General features: G+C 36.4%; 1 pseudogene; it reads right to left on the bottom strand.

Moving 5' to 3' along the window:
• Window positions 1-7,531: 7,531 nt before the first annotated feature.
• On the bottom strand, window positions 7,532-8,021 carry LOC128922412 (probable multidrug resistance-associated protein lethal(2)03659; annotated as a pseudogene).
• Between the last annotated feature and the right edge of the window lie 2,866 nt (window positions 8,022-10,887).

Below are 10,887 nucleotides of genomic sequence, written 5' to 3'. Positions count from 1 at the left end.
TTCACACACATACATACAAAAATAATTTCATGTTTACTTTAATCGATAAAAAATTCAATTTCCTTTTTTAGAACATAAAGTGTAGTATTTTGTAAACATTAGGAGGTGAAATTTTGCAAATAGAAAATCAATAATTTATTAAATATTTTAAAACATAAAAAAATAGAACTACAGAAGAAATGTTTAAGTACTAAATTATTAAATAATTATTTTATTATTTATAATAAAGTTTCGTTTTAAATACAATATAAAAATTGTATTCCCACAAAATTAATAACTTCAAGAAGAAACAAAATGTACTAAAAAGAGTATAACATTGTAATAAAAATTTCAACAAATCAATTTCAGTATAATAAAATTAGTAATTTAATAATCTTAAGCAATACTAAATACTTACTTTGCCTGCCCACGAGTTTTTCTGCTTTAAATAATAGTTCGACAGACCTTTAATTTTTTTTTTTTAAAAGCAAGTTAATTTTTAATTCGATTAGTTTCTGATTTATACGTTGTTTATATACTTTGAATTTTGGTTTACATTTTACTTTAATTTATAATTTCACTTTAATCCACTTTTCTAATTCGGTACGATTTTTAAATTTATTTATTATTTGGTTGTTCTCGGGGGGAACTCGGCGGGATACTCTGGTCACGTTGATCGATGCTGCGACGGGACGGAAATCTCGATGAAAAAAAGGGGCGTTTTCTTCGCGTGAGGATCCTTTTAAAGTTCGTTGCGTGGTGAATATGCGAGGGTGGTGTGATGTGTTTGATGATTGTATTGTGGATTTAGTTGGTGGATGGTATGGTGAGTATGGTAGAATAGACTGTAGGGATGCCACATGATCACTTATTCTAACTCATGTGAACATCCCGGCCCCCCTAGGCGAATTAATTGCCTAGAAGACGTTGCAACTGTTGTAATGTGTCGACGACGGCGCTCAATCCCGTTGAGCGTCTATGTTGCCGATGACGAAGAGGCCCATATGACATCGGAAGTGGCCGAGAACGTGATGAATAGATTTGCTTATTACGATGAACTGGAACTCTTCGCCGCTGGGCAAATTCGTTCTTTGGTCTGCGCCTAATGTTCGAGGGAATCGAAGGTGTGTTAGCTCGTCTAGGGAAGCGATGGAATAGTGTATGATGTGACCTTTGGCAGTACAGACATGAGCCGTCGATGAGACACTCGATAGTGGCGTGAGTGTCTTCCAGGCAATTCATGCAATGTCCGTGTGCTCTAGCAATCTGCTGCCGTTGCGTGGGCTTCATGCTCTTAAAGATTGAGCATCTCTTCAATGCGTGGGCTCGATGGCACAAACTGCATCGGGAAGGTCCCAGTTCGATAACTGGCTGCTCTTCATTGGTATCCACTGCTACTGTGGCTGACGACATTACGGATGTGCTGGTATGAATGGGTTGGCTGGACGTCCTCGTTCCTCTTTGAGTTATTGGAGCGGCCACGGGTGGAGCTGATATCCTTGGGGCGTTAACAGCGGACCTCACTAGTTTTGGAGTATTAGCTTTTAATTTCGTCGGTTTATTTGCGATTACGGTTTTGAGTTACACGAGTATATTAGCTTTTGAGTTTATTTATGCGCTTGATGTCGCGGTTGTGGTGTTATCGGTTCTTCAGTGTTAGGAAGAAAACACAATTTAACGAGTGGTCGCGTTAATATGCCGGTTTGCGTTCTTACTTCGACTACTCTTATGTGACCATCTGATCCTCGATGAACCTTTTCAATGTGGCCTAGTCGCCATTCCGTTGGAGGAAGGCATTCGTCCTGTATGATGACGCATTCTCCTGCATTGGGTTCCTTTTGAGTTGTTTTCCAACGATATCTCTTATGGAGATCTTTGAGATAATCCTCCTTCCACCTGTGGCTGAATTCGTGATGGAGAATCTTTATTCTTTCCCATCGATTTATTAAAGAGAGTGAGTCTCCTTCTGTCTCAGGTATGACGAGAAGAGGAGCTCCTCTTAAGAAATGACCTGGTGTGAGGGCTGTGAAATCGGAGGGATCTTGTGAGAGGGGTGATATGGGCCTTGAGTTTAGTACGGCTTCTATTCGAGCGAGTAGTGTGGTAAACTCCTCGTAATTGAATTTATGATTACCTGCCGTTTTCTTCAAATGGGACTTAAAGCTTTTCACTGCTGATTCCCAGAGTCCGCCCATGTGTGGAGAACATGAGGGTATAAATTGCCAATCGATCCCTTGGGGTGCATATTTATTGACAATTTCAGGAGAGACTTCTTTCATGAAGTTTATAAACTCCTTCTCTGTGGCTCTTTGGGCTCCGACAAAGTTTTTACCATTGTCACTCATTATCTTTGAAGGAAATCCGCGTCGTCCGACAAAGCGTGCAAATGCTGCAAGAAAAGCCGCAGTAGTCAGATCTGAACATAGCTCGAGGTGTACTGCCTTTGTCGTAAAGCATACAAAAACAGCCACATACCCTTTTCTGAAAGAGGACGACCTTAACATTGAGGCCTTTATCTGGAAAGGTCCAGCAAAATCAACCCCAGTGATGGTAAAGGGTAGAGCATAATTGCAACGTTCGGGTGGTAAGGCTGCCATTATCTGAGTACGCATCTTGTGTTTGTACATAGTACACTGTTTACACGTTAAGATCGTTCTTTTTATTTGTGGCTTTAATCGCGGTATATAATATTCTTGTCGGACCATTTGTTGCATCAAGCGATGCTCACCGTGCATTGTAGGCTGGTGGAGATATATTAGGAATAGATAAGTAAAACGGGATTTCTCTGGAATAATGATGGGATATCGTTCGTTGTAACTAAGGCTGGAGTTCGCTAGTCTTCCATTTGCCCTGATTAATCCCTTAGCGTCCAAGAATGGGTTTAAGACGAGAAGAGAGCTTCCCTTTTCGAGAGGTTGTCTATCGAGCAAATTAGATTTCTCTCGATTGAAATGGTGAGTTTGGGTGTATGTGATGATACTGACTTTGGCATGTTGCAAGTCGGAATGCGTTAGTTGCACGCAAGGGTCATTTGGTACTCCTTTTATTTTTTGTTTAAGTCTTTGGGTAAATTTGTGCATATAAGCGACTACCCTTAGTGCTCTAGGAAATGATGAAAATCGGTGGAGAATATCATCCTCTTCGGGAGTGATATAAAAATTTTCAATTCTCCGACTTTCTGGCGGTATTATATTCCGAGCAGGAGATTTTGGCCAGAATTCTTGTGATTCTGTTAGCCATGTAGGACCGTTCCACCAGAGTGTAGTGCTGGTGAGGTGAAGTGGTTTACAACCTCTTGTCCCTAGATCCACTGGGTTATCTGCACTTGCAACATGTTGCCATTTGGCTGGGCCAACTAAATCTAAGATTTGTGATATGCGATTAGATACATAGGTCTTCCATGTATATGGTGGTTTTTCTAACCATGCTAAAACTATCTCTGAGTCTGACCAAAGATACATTTTGTGATTGTTTAATTTGAGATGGGTTTGAATTATTGAAATTAATTTTGCTAACAGAAGAGCACCATTCAGTTCGAGCCGTGGCAGGCTTAGTGTCTTCAAAGGTGCAACTTTGGCTTTGGCTACCAAGAGATGTGAAGATATTTTGCTATCGTACTGAGTTCGTACGTAGACCGTTGCGCAATATGCCTTTTCAGAGGCGTCACAGAAACCGTGTAATTCTACATTCATGTCAGGGGTGAAGTTAACCCATCGAGGGATTCGAATTTCTGATATGGTGTGTAGGTTGTTAGCAAATTGAACCCATTTAGTTAAACGTACAGGTTTTACCTGTTCATCCCATTCAGTGTCATCTTGCCACAATTCTGGAATGAGGATTTTTGCTTGAATCATTATTGGCGAAAGCCATCCTGCGGGGTCGAACAGTTTTGCCACCGAGGAAAGTATTTGTCGTTTTGTAATGACTGACATTGCAGATATTGACTCAATTGTATATGAGAATTGATCTGTTATCGCATTCCATTGAATCCCTAGAGATTTGGTTGTGCTAGCCTTTTCAAATTTAAGAAAGTCTGTATCTAATAAGTCTTCCTTTTTTATATCTTTTATTATTTCGGGGTGATTTGATGTGATTTTCTTTAAAGGAAAACCTGCTGATTTCAGTGCTTCGATCACTTGCGATAGTGATTCGCCTGCGAATTGAATACTGTGGCTACCTGAAAGTATATCGTCCACGTATGTTTGTGTTTGCAACACAGAAGATGCTAAAGGCAAGTTTTGTTTACATGTTTTTGCAACTTCATGTAACGTTCTAATGGCCAAATAGGGTGCGCAATTTATGCCAAAGGTTACTGTTTTGAGTTTGTAGTCGTTAATTGGACTATTGTTTGTTTTGCGGAAGACTATGTGTTGAAAATCTTGGTCATCTTCGTGTACTAGAATTTGCCTATACATTTTTTCTACATCCCCATTGAAAACGTATTTAAACATGCGCCAATTTAAAATTAGCAACATGAGATCAGGTTGTAACGTTGGCCCTGTGTATAGTACATCATTTAGTGATTTTCCTGAGCTAGTACTCTTCGAGGCATTGAAAGCTACTCGTACTTTTGTTGTAATTTTATCTGGTCTAATTACCCCGTGATGTGGCAGATAAAAAGATAGATATCTACCTTTAGATACTTTTTCATATGGTACAGTCTCTTCCATATGCTTGAGATCGAGATATTCGTCCATCACATTGTCATATGCTGATTTAAGCTCGCTTTTCTTTATCAGGCTTTTTTCCAGGCTTAGAAATTGCTGGACTGCTGATATTCTAGAGTGGCCTAGAGCTGTGGTTTCTGGAAAAGTTGGTTTGAATGGTAGTCGCACAACATAACGACCATGTTCGTTTCATGTTGTTGTGGACTTGTAGTAGGCTTCGCATGCCTGGTCTTTTTCTGAAGGTTGGATAGTCTGAGGTAATTCTTCTACTTCCCAGAATTTTTTAAGTTCATTATTTAGATACTCGTTTGAGATATTTTCCACTTGAGTGGTGAAAGAATTGATTTTTTCAGTGACTTGGCCACTTATTATCCACCCAAAGATTGTATTTTGGGCTAACAATTTATTGGAGATTTTCTCAATACCTTCAACAATTATTTGAGGTATTAAGTCACTGCCTAATAATATGTCGATTTGGGATGGGGTATGACATTGGGATCTGCTAACTTGAGATGTGAGCATTTTTCCCAGTGTATTTTATTAACTTCATAACTTGGAAGCAAGTTTGTAAGTTGCGGTAGAACCATGGCTTGCGCATCTATTCTAATATCCGCACTTGGAGATACTATGGTGATTGGGCATATTTTGTTGGAATTTTGAATAATTCTTCCACCCATTCCCGAGATTTGAAAGTTGGAATGTTTTATTGGCAGTTTGAGCCGATTTTGAGCCTTTGAAGATATAAAGGATCTTTGAGAGCCTTGATCTATTAGTGCTCTTAGTTTGAATAAATCACCCTTATGTTCAATGGTGATGACCGCAGTGGGTAAAAGAATTTTGCTTTCATTTTCTGAATGAAGCGCTTGGATTTTTGCTGCTTTAGAGCAACTTGGTTGTTCTTCCCTTTTTTCGGGATTTGATGTTTCGGGATTACTACATGAAGTTGTAGCGACTAACCCCGTGGTTTTTTGAAATTTATTTTGCTTCATATTTTGAAAATTGTTAATATGAAGCAATGAGTGATGACTTCGTTGGCAATATACACAATTGAATTTGCTTTCACAGTCTTTTGTCATATGATAGTTTGACAGACAGTTTTTGCAAAGTTTGTGTTGCCGAACAAGATTGTTTCTATCTGAAGTGGGTAATTTTTTGAATCTCTCGCAAGATCTTAACTTATGACCTCCTTTACAGAGTTCACACAACGATTGCCGTTGATTATTTTGATTTGACACGAAGGAATGACTTTTATTAACGTGTCTGTTGTATTGAATATTATTGCTGACTTGAGGTTTGAACGAGGTTTTACTCGACTCATTTTGAAGACTTGATATAGTCATATTTTGGCTGCTCAGCTATCTCGTACTGAGCAGCGAGGAATTTTTTCATTTGCTCCCATGTGGGCATTGCTCTTCTATCGTCAAGTGATTGTTCCCATCGTAGTAACTCAGGCTGAGGGAGTTTTTCTGCACAGATGGTTACTATCATATAGTCCCAATATTCTACTGGGGAATTTTGTGTTTTTAAAATGTGAGATAGATAGTACATATGTATATGGGGGTGTTAATATATTTATATATGTAAATATATCTATGTGTATTGTATATATTTTTTTTTTAATTTGTTATATGTGATAAACGCAGAAAAGTGATTAAATGTATTTAAAGATATGAATAATGAATATATGAAATTGGAACATATGTCTTTTTTTTTATTCCAAAGTATGTACAATATGCAAGTATGTATGTATATGAAAGCTTCTTTTGCTTTTTTTTTTTTTTTTGTTTTGCCTTTGCCCCTGCTTAGGTTAGCGAACCAGCTTGTTACTTAATAAGTACAAGGGGTATCACTGGAAAATTCTGCAAGTAATAAATACTTGACTTATATAATTTTTTTTTTTTTTGGATTTATGGTGTGTTTGAAACACGACTAAGCATATAGGCAATTAGCGGTAATGTTTTGTTTTGTGTTATAATTATATATAAAACGAATAATCTTACTGTTATTAAAAGGTTACCGCTAACCGCTAACGGGCTTATAAACTTGCAGTATATTAAAATAACTGTTAAAGCTGTATCATGTACATACATAAACGCTCAATTTAATTATTTTTGTTTTATATATATAAATTGACTAGATACGACTCACTTATTTTTCCATCAAGGGTATTTGGTCGTATACTTAATTTTTTTTTTTTTTTTTTTATATTTATTTATTTTTTTATTTTCAATGTGTAAACTGTTTCTTGACCAACTGTACATAAAACTAATTTCACTAACTATGCAGACGTATATTCTTTCATAAACCACAAATTTCTACTTCATTAATATTGTAGAAAAATTAAGCCTCTTTATGCTGTCGAAAAGAGCAGTACATGAAAAATTTATGTAAGAGTGTTTGAAAACAAATTGTCTCAGTTTCCATATATTTTTTGATACAATTTCATTTCGATCTTGAGTATACTTACTAAAGCAATTAGAATAACCATAAATTTACGTTTGTAATTTCTCACTTCTGTTTATAGATATGTAGAGTATGCAAATTTCAAGTAAATTTGCTGCTTGCAATGGCTAGCATATAATATTAGCATTCGTAGAGATATGTATATACTTGTTGTCTCGTTGAACTCACACACATCTAAATACTCGCATACAAGCGTCTTTATTACTTTTCTATACAATTATTTACCACCACACCACGTGTACATTAGGTACTATATAAAAATAATGCCCGATATGATAATCTACTTGTTTCGTTCCCATTTAAACCCCCATTGTTCGGGTCCTGCTATCCAAGAAATTTGTGATGCGTCGCACCGGTGAGAGTTTATTGTATTCGCGAATTAGCAGGATATCTGATATCGGCTCTAAAATCTTAAGTAAATACTAATTTGAAGATTCAAATTGTCAAGATTCCTTTTTCGCGCGCAAATTCTCCTCATGCGCCTTTTGTGCCACAGCCAGTAGATTGTCGAACGTGTTATTACCCGCCTGCTTGACCATGCCATAGAATATATTTGTTTTGCTTTCAGTCAACAACTCAAATGGAGACGCGAACTCCACCGCTCGTCCAGCGTCCATTACCAGCACCTTATCCGAGTCCATTACAGTGTGCAAACGATGAGCAATTGTGAGTACCGTGCAATGTTTGAATTTATTTCGTATTGTCAATTGTATGAGTGCATCAGTCTGTGGATCCACATTTGCCGTTGCCTCGTCCGGCACAATAATTTTATTTTCACGCAGTTATAGCACGTGCCAGACAAACCAACTGCCGTTGACCGACACTGAAATTGCTACCACCCTCAGATATTTTAGTCTGTAAACCACTCTGCAGTTCGGCTACAGCATTCTTCAGTTCCACTCGAAGGACCATAAATACTTACTTTGCCTGCCCACGAGTTTTTCTGCTTTAAATAATAGTTCGACAGACCTTTAATTTTTTTTTTTTAAAGCAAGTTAATTTTTAATTCGATTAGTTACTGATTTATACGTTGATTATATACTTTGAATTTTGGTTTACATTTTACTTTAATTTATAATTTCACTTTAATCCACTTTTCTAATTCGGTACGATTTTTAAATTTATTTAAACGATGGTTGTTCTCGGGGGGAACTCGGCGGGATACTCTGGTCGCGTTGATCGATGCTGCGACGGGACGGAAATCTCGATGAAAAAAAGGGGTTCTTCGCGTGAGGATCCTTTTAAAGTTTGTTGCGTGGTGAATATGCGTGGGTGGTGTGATGTGTTTGATGATTGTATTGTGGATTTAGTTGGTGGATGGTATGGTGAGTATGGTAGAATAGACTGTAGGGATGCCACATGATCACTTATTCTAACTCATGTGAACAAATACTAATACAAACATATACGAAAATATATAGTACTAAAGGCTAAGTTCGTGTGCAAACGAACATTTTATACTTTCGAAATTTACTGATATAGTTTTATTAAGATAACACACAATTTGCCCATTTATTCGGCGGAAGGTCCAATAGAAGAGCGAAAATCATCATAGCTACATATGTATAGTATCTGAGCGCTGAGGTAATTCACGAACCGATTTAACTCATTTTCACCAACAAGGTACACCATATCCAAGACTAGATGCTCACCTAATTTGGCTAAGATATTTCACATATTAACCGATTTATAAGGTATGTTTCGAATTTTTGAAAAACCTTTATTTAGGTATATGGGAACTGGGGGATTTTAACCATTTTTGGAAAAGAGACACACTATTAGGAGAAAAAGATTTCCTCTGAATTAAATTAAAATACCTGAGAGATTTACCGACATTTTAGGTAAAAAATTACTCTTCAATACTGAGTTCTTCAAGTTCGACATCCGAGATCTTGAAAAGTTATAGTCCGATTTTGACAATTTTTACGCAGGTAATGAAAACACAAATGCAGTAATTGTGTAAAGTTTTATTTCGATATCTTCACTGGATCATAATGTATATATATTATAAAGTGAACGAATGGAATTCAAAATTGAGTTATATTTATGGAAGGAAATTCAGATGAAGTTTGATTTCTATTGCCAATTCAAGAGTTCGAGTTATGGAGATCTTCCAATTATAGAAGTTGGATTTATGGAAGTTCCACTGTATATCTTTCATTAATTTATTTATGGCTTAGTTACTCTTATGGGGGCCAAGAAACACGTGTACCAAGTTCCATCTAGGTCAATTTATTTTTAATTCCATATCTAACTCGATTAGTTTTCGGTGTTACTCTCTTAGTAATTTTGTTGCGAAGGTATAAAAACTAATTAAAATATTGAATACTCTGAAATAAGGATGTCATTCTATGTGATATTTGCACGTTGAAATTATGAGTACTAAAAATGTATGTGTACTAAAAACTCATACATTGTATTCAAATTAATTTAAATTAAAGTTTTAGTAAACACAATACTATATTATTAATGTTGTTAATACTACGAACTGATATGCACTAAAAAATAGGCCATTTATTTAAAAACGTTTAGTACAATTCCATTTTTATTTTTTTTTTTTTGGTTATACATATACGTCTACATTTCCTTCCAATGTTGCTTTTGCAATTTTCTATTGCTGTTATTCTGACTTAATAAATAATTTTCATATATATTTCTGCTTAGCCTTTTCAAAGTTTTACAATTTAAAAGCAAGTCAAGGTTGTGCATCTAAATGGTGGACAATAGCCGAAGTCCAGTTCACTTCCATATATGCACACACATACAAATTTATGTTGCTTCCTCACGAATGAATTTCCAGTTGTCGCTGTGGTCTTCAACTGACATTTCCCCAAATTCCAAATTTGTTCTTCCTTGTAGCAACACATACAACGCATTTTGTCTGCAACAATTTGCACAGTTGACTTACAAACCCACAGACCGATATTGCATTTGCATACTAAGTCATTCTGTGCCTTGCCATGTCATGCCAAGCTATGCAATGCTATGGCATCTGTGGTTGCGGTTTACATAGCAAACTTGAAGCGTTTGCGTATCCTTATGCTTACACACATATGTGTGTGGGTGTTTATTCCAATCCTTGTATAAAGCAGCAACAGCAACGCAGATCAGGTGCTACTTCTACTTGTGCTAGCACAAACTCTGCTTTGTTTATATCTTTATAGTAATTAGGAATTTTCATGCTATTGATTTGAAACAGCACTCACCTTTATTCTTGTCAATCAAAAAACACCACAAGTACTAATTACACAAGTTTACAAATTCAGGTCAACTTTTGGATCTGAGCAGATAAGAACGATTCTTAACTATATTTGATATGCTGAATTCGAATATGCATTTAGTTTTTTAAGATTGATTCCAGTTTCCGAGTTCTCGCATTATAGCACCATTGTGCTGTTACAAGCACAGTAATTAAATACCGATTGAGGAAAATTCGTCCAATCTTACAAGCACTGCTTGATAAGTCATTTCAACTGTAGCAGTAAAATAAAATAAGTGATTAGAGCAAATAAAAATGCAGAGACAGTGTTGAAAAGTTGATTCAAAGTGTTTTTGTCACGTTTGTGGTAGTTATATGATTAAAAAAAAGTGGCAAAATAATAACAAATGCGCTCAAAGATGCGTATCTGCACCACTTTGGTTTCAGAGTAGCAGACATTCATAAGTCATGGATACCGAAATTTATTTGTAACGCATGCAAAACAAAGCTGTACAAGTGGTCATTGAGAGAACGTGAGTACTTTTCCTTTTCAATGCCAGCGCTTTGGAGAGAACCTAA

Source organism: Zeugodacus cucurbitae, chromosome 6 (assembly GCF_028554725.1).
Source record: "Zeugodacus cucurbitae isolate PBARC_wt_2022May chromosome 6, idZeuCucr1.2, whole genome shotgun sequence".
Classification (NCBI taxonomy): domain Eukaryota; kingdom Metazoa; phylum Arthropoda; class Insecta; order Diptera; family Tephritidae; genus Zeugodacus; species Zeugodacus cucurbitae.
Note: the sequence above shows the minus strand (reverse complement) of the source record. Positions and strands in the feature narration are given on the sequence as shown.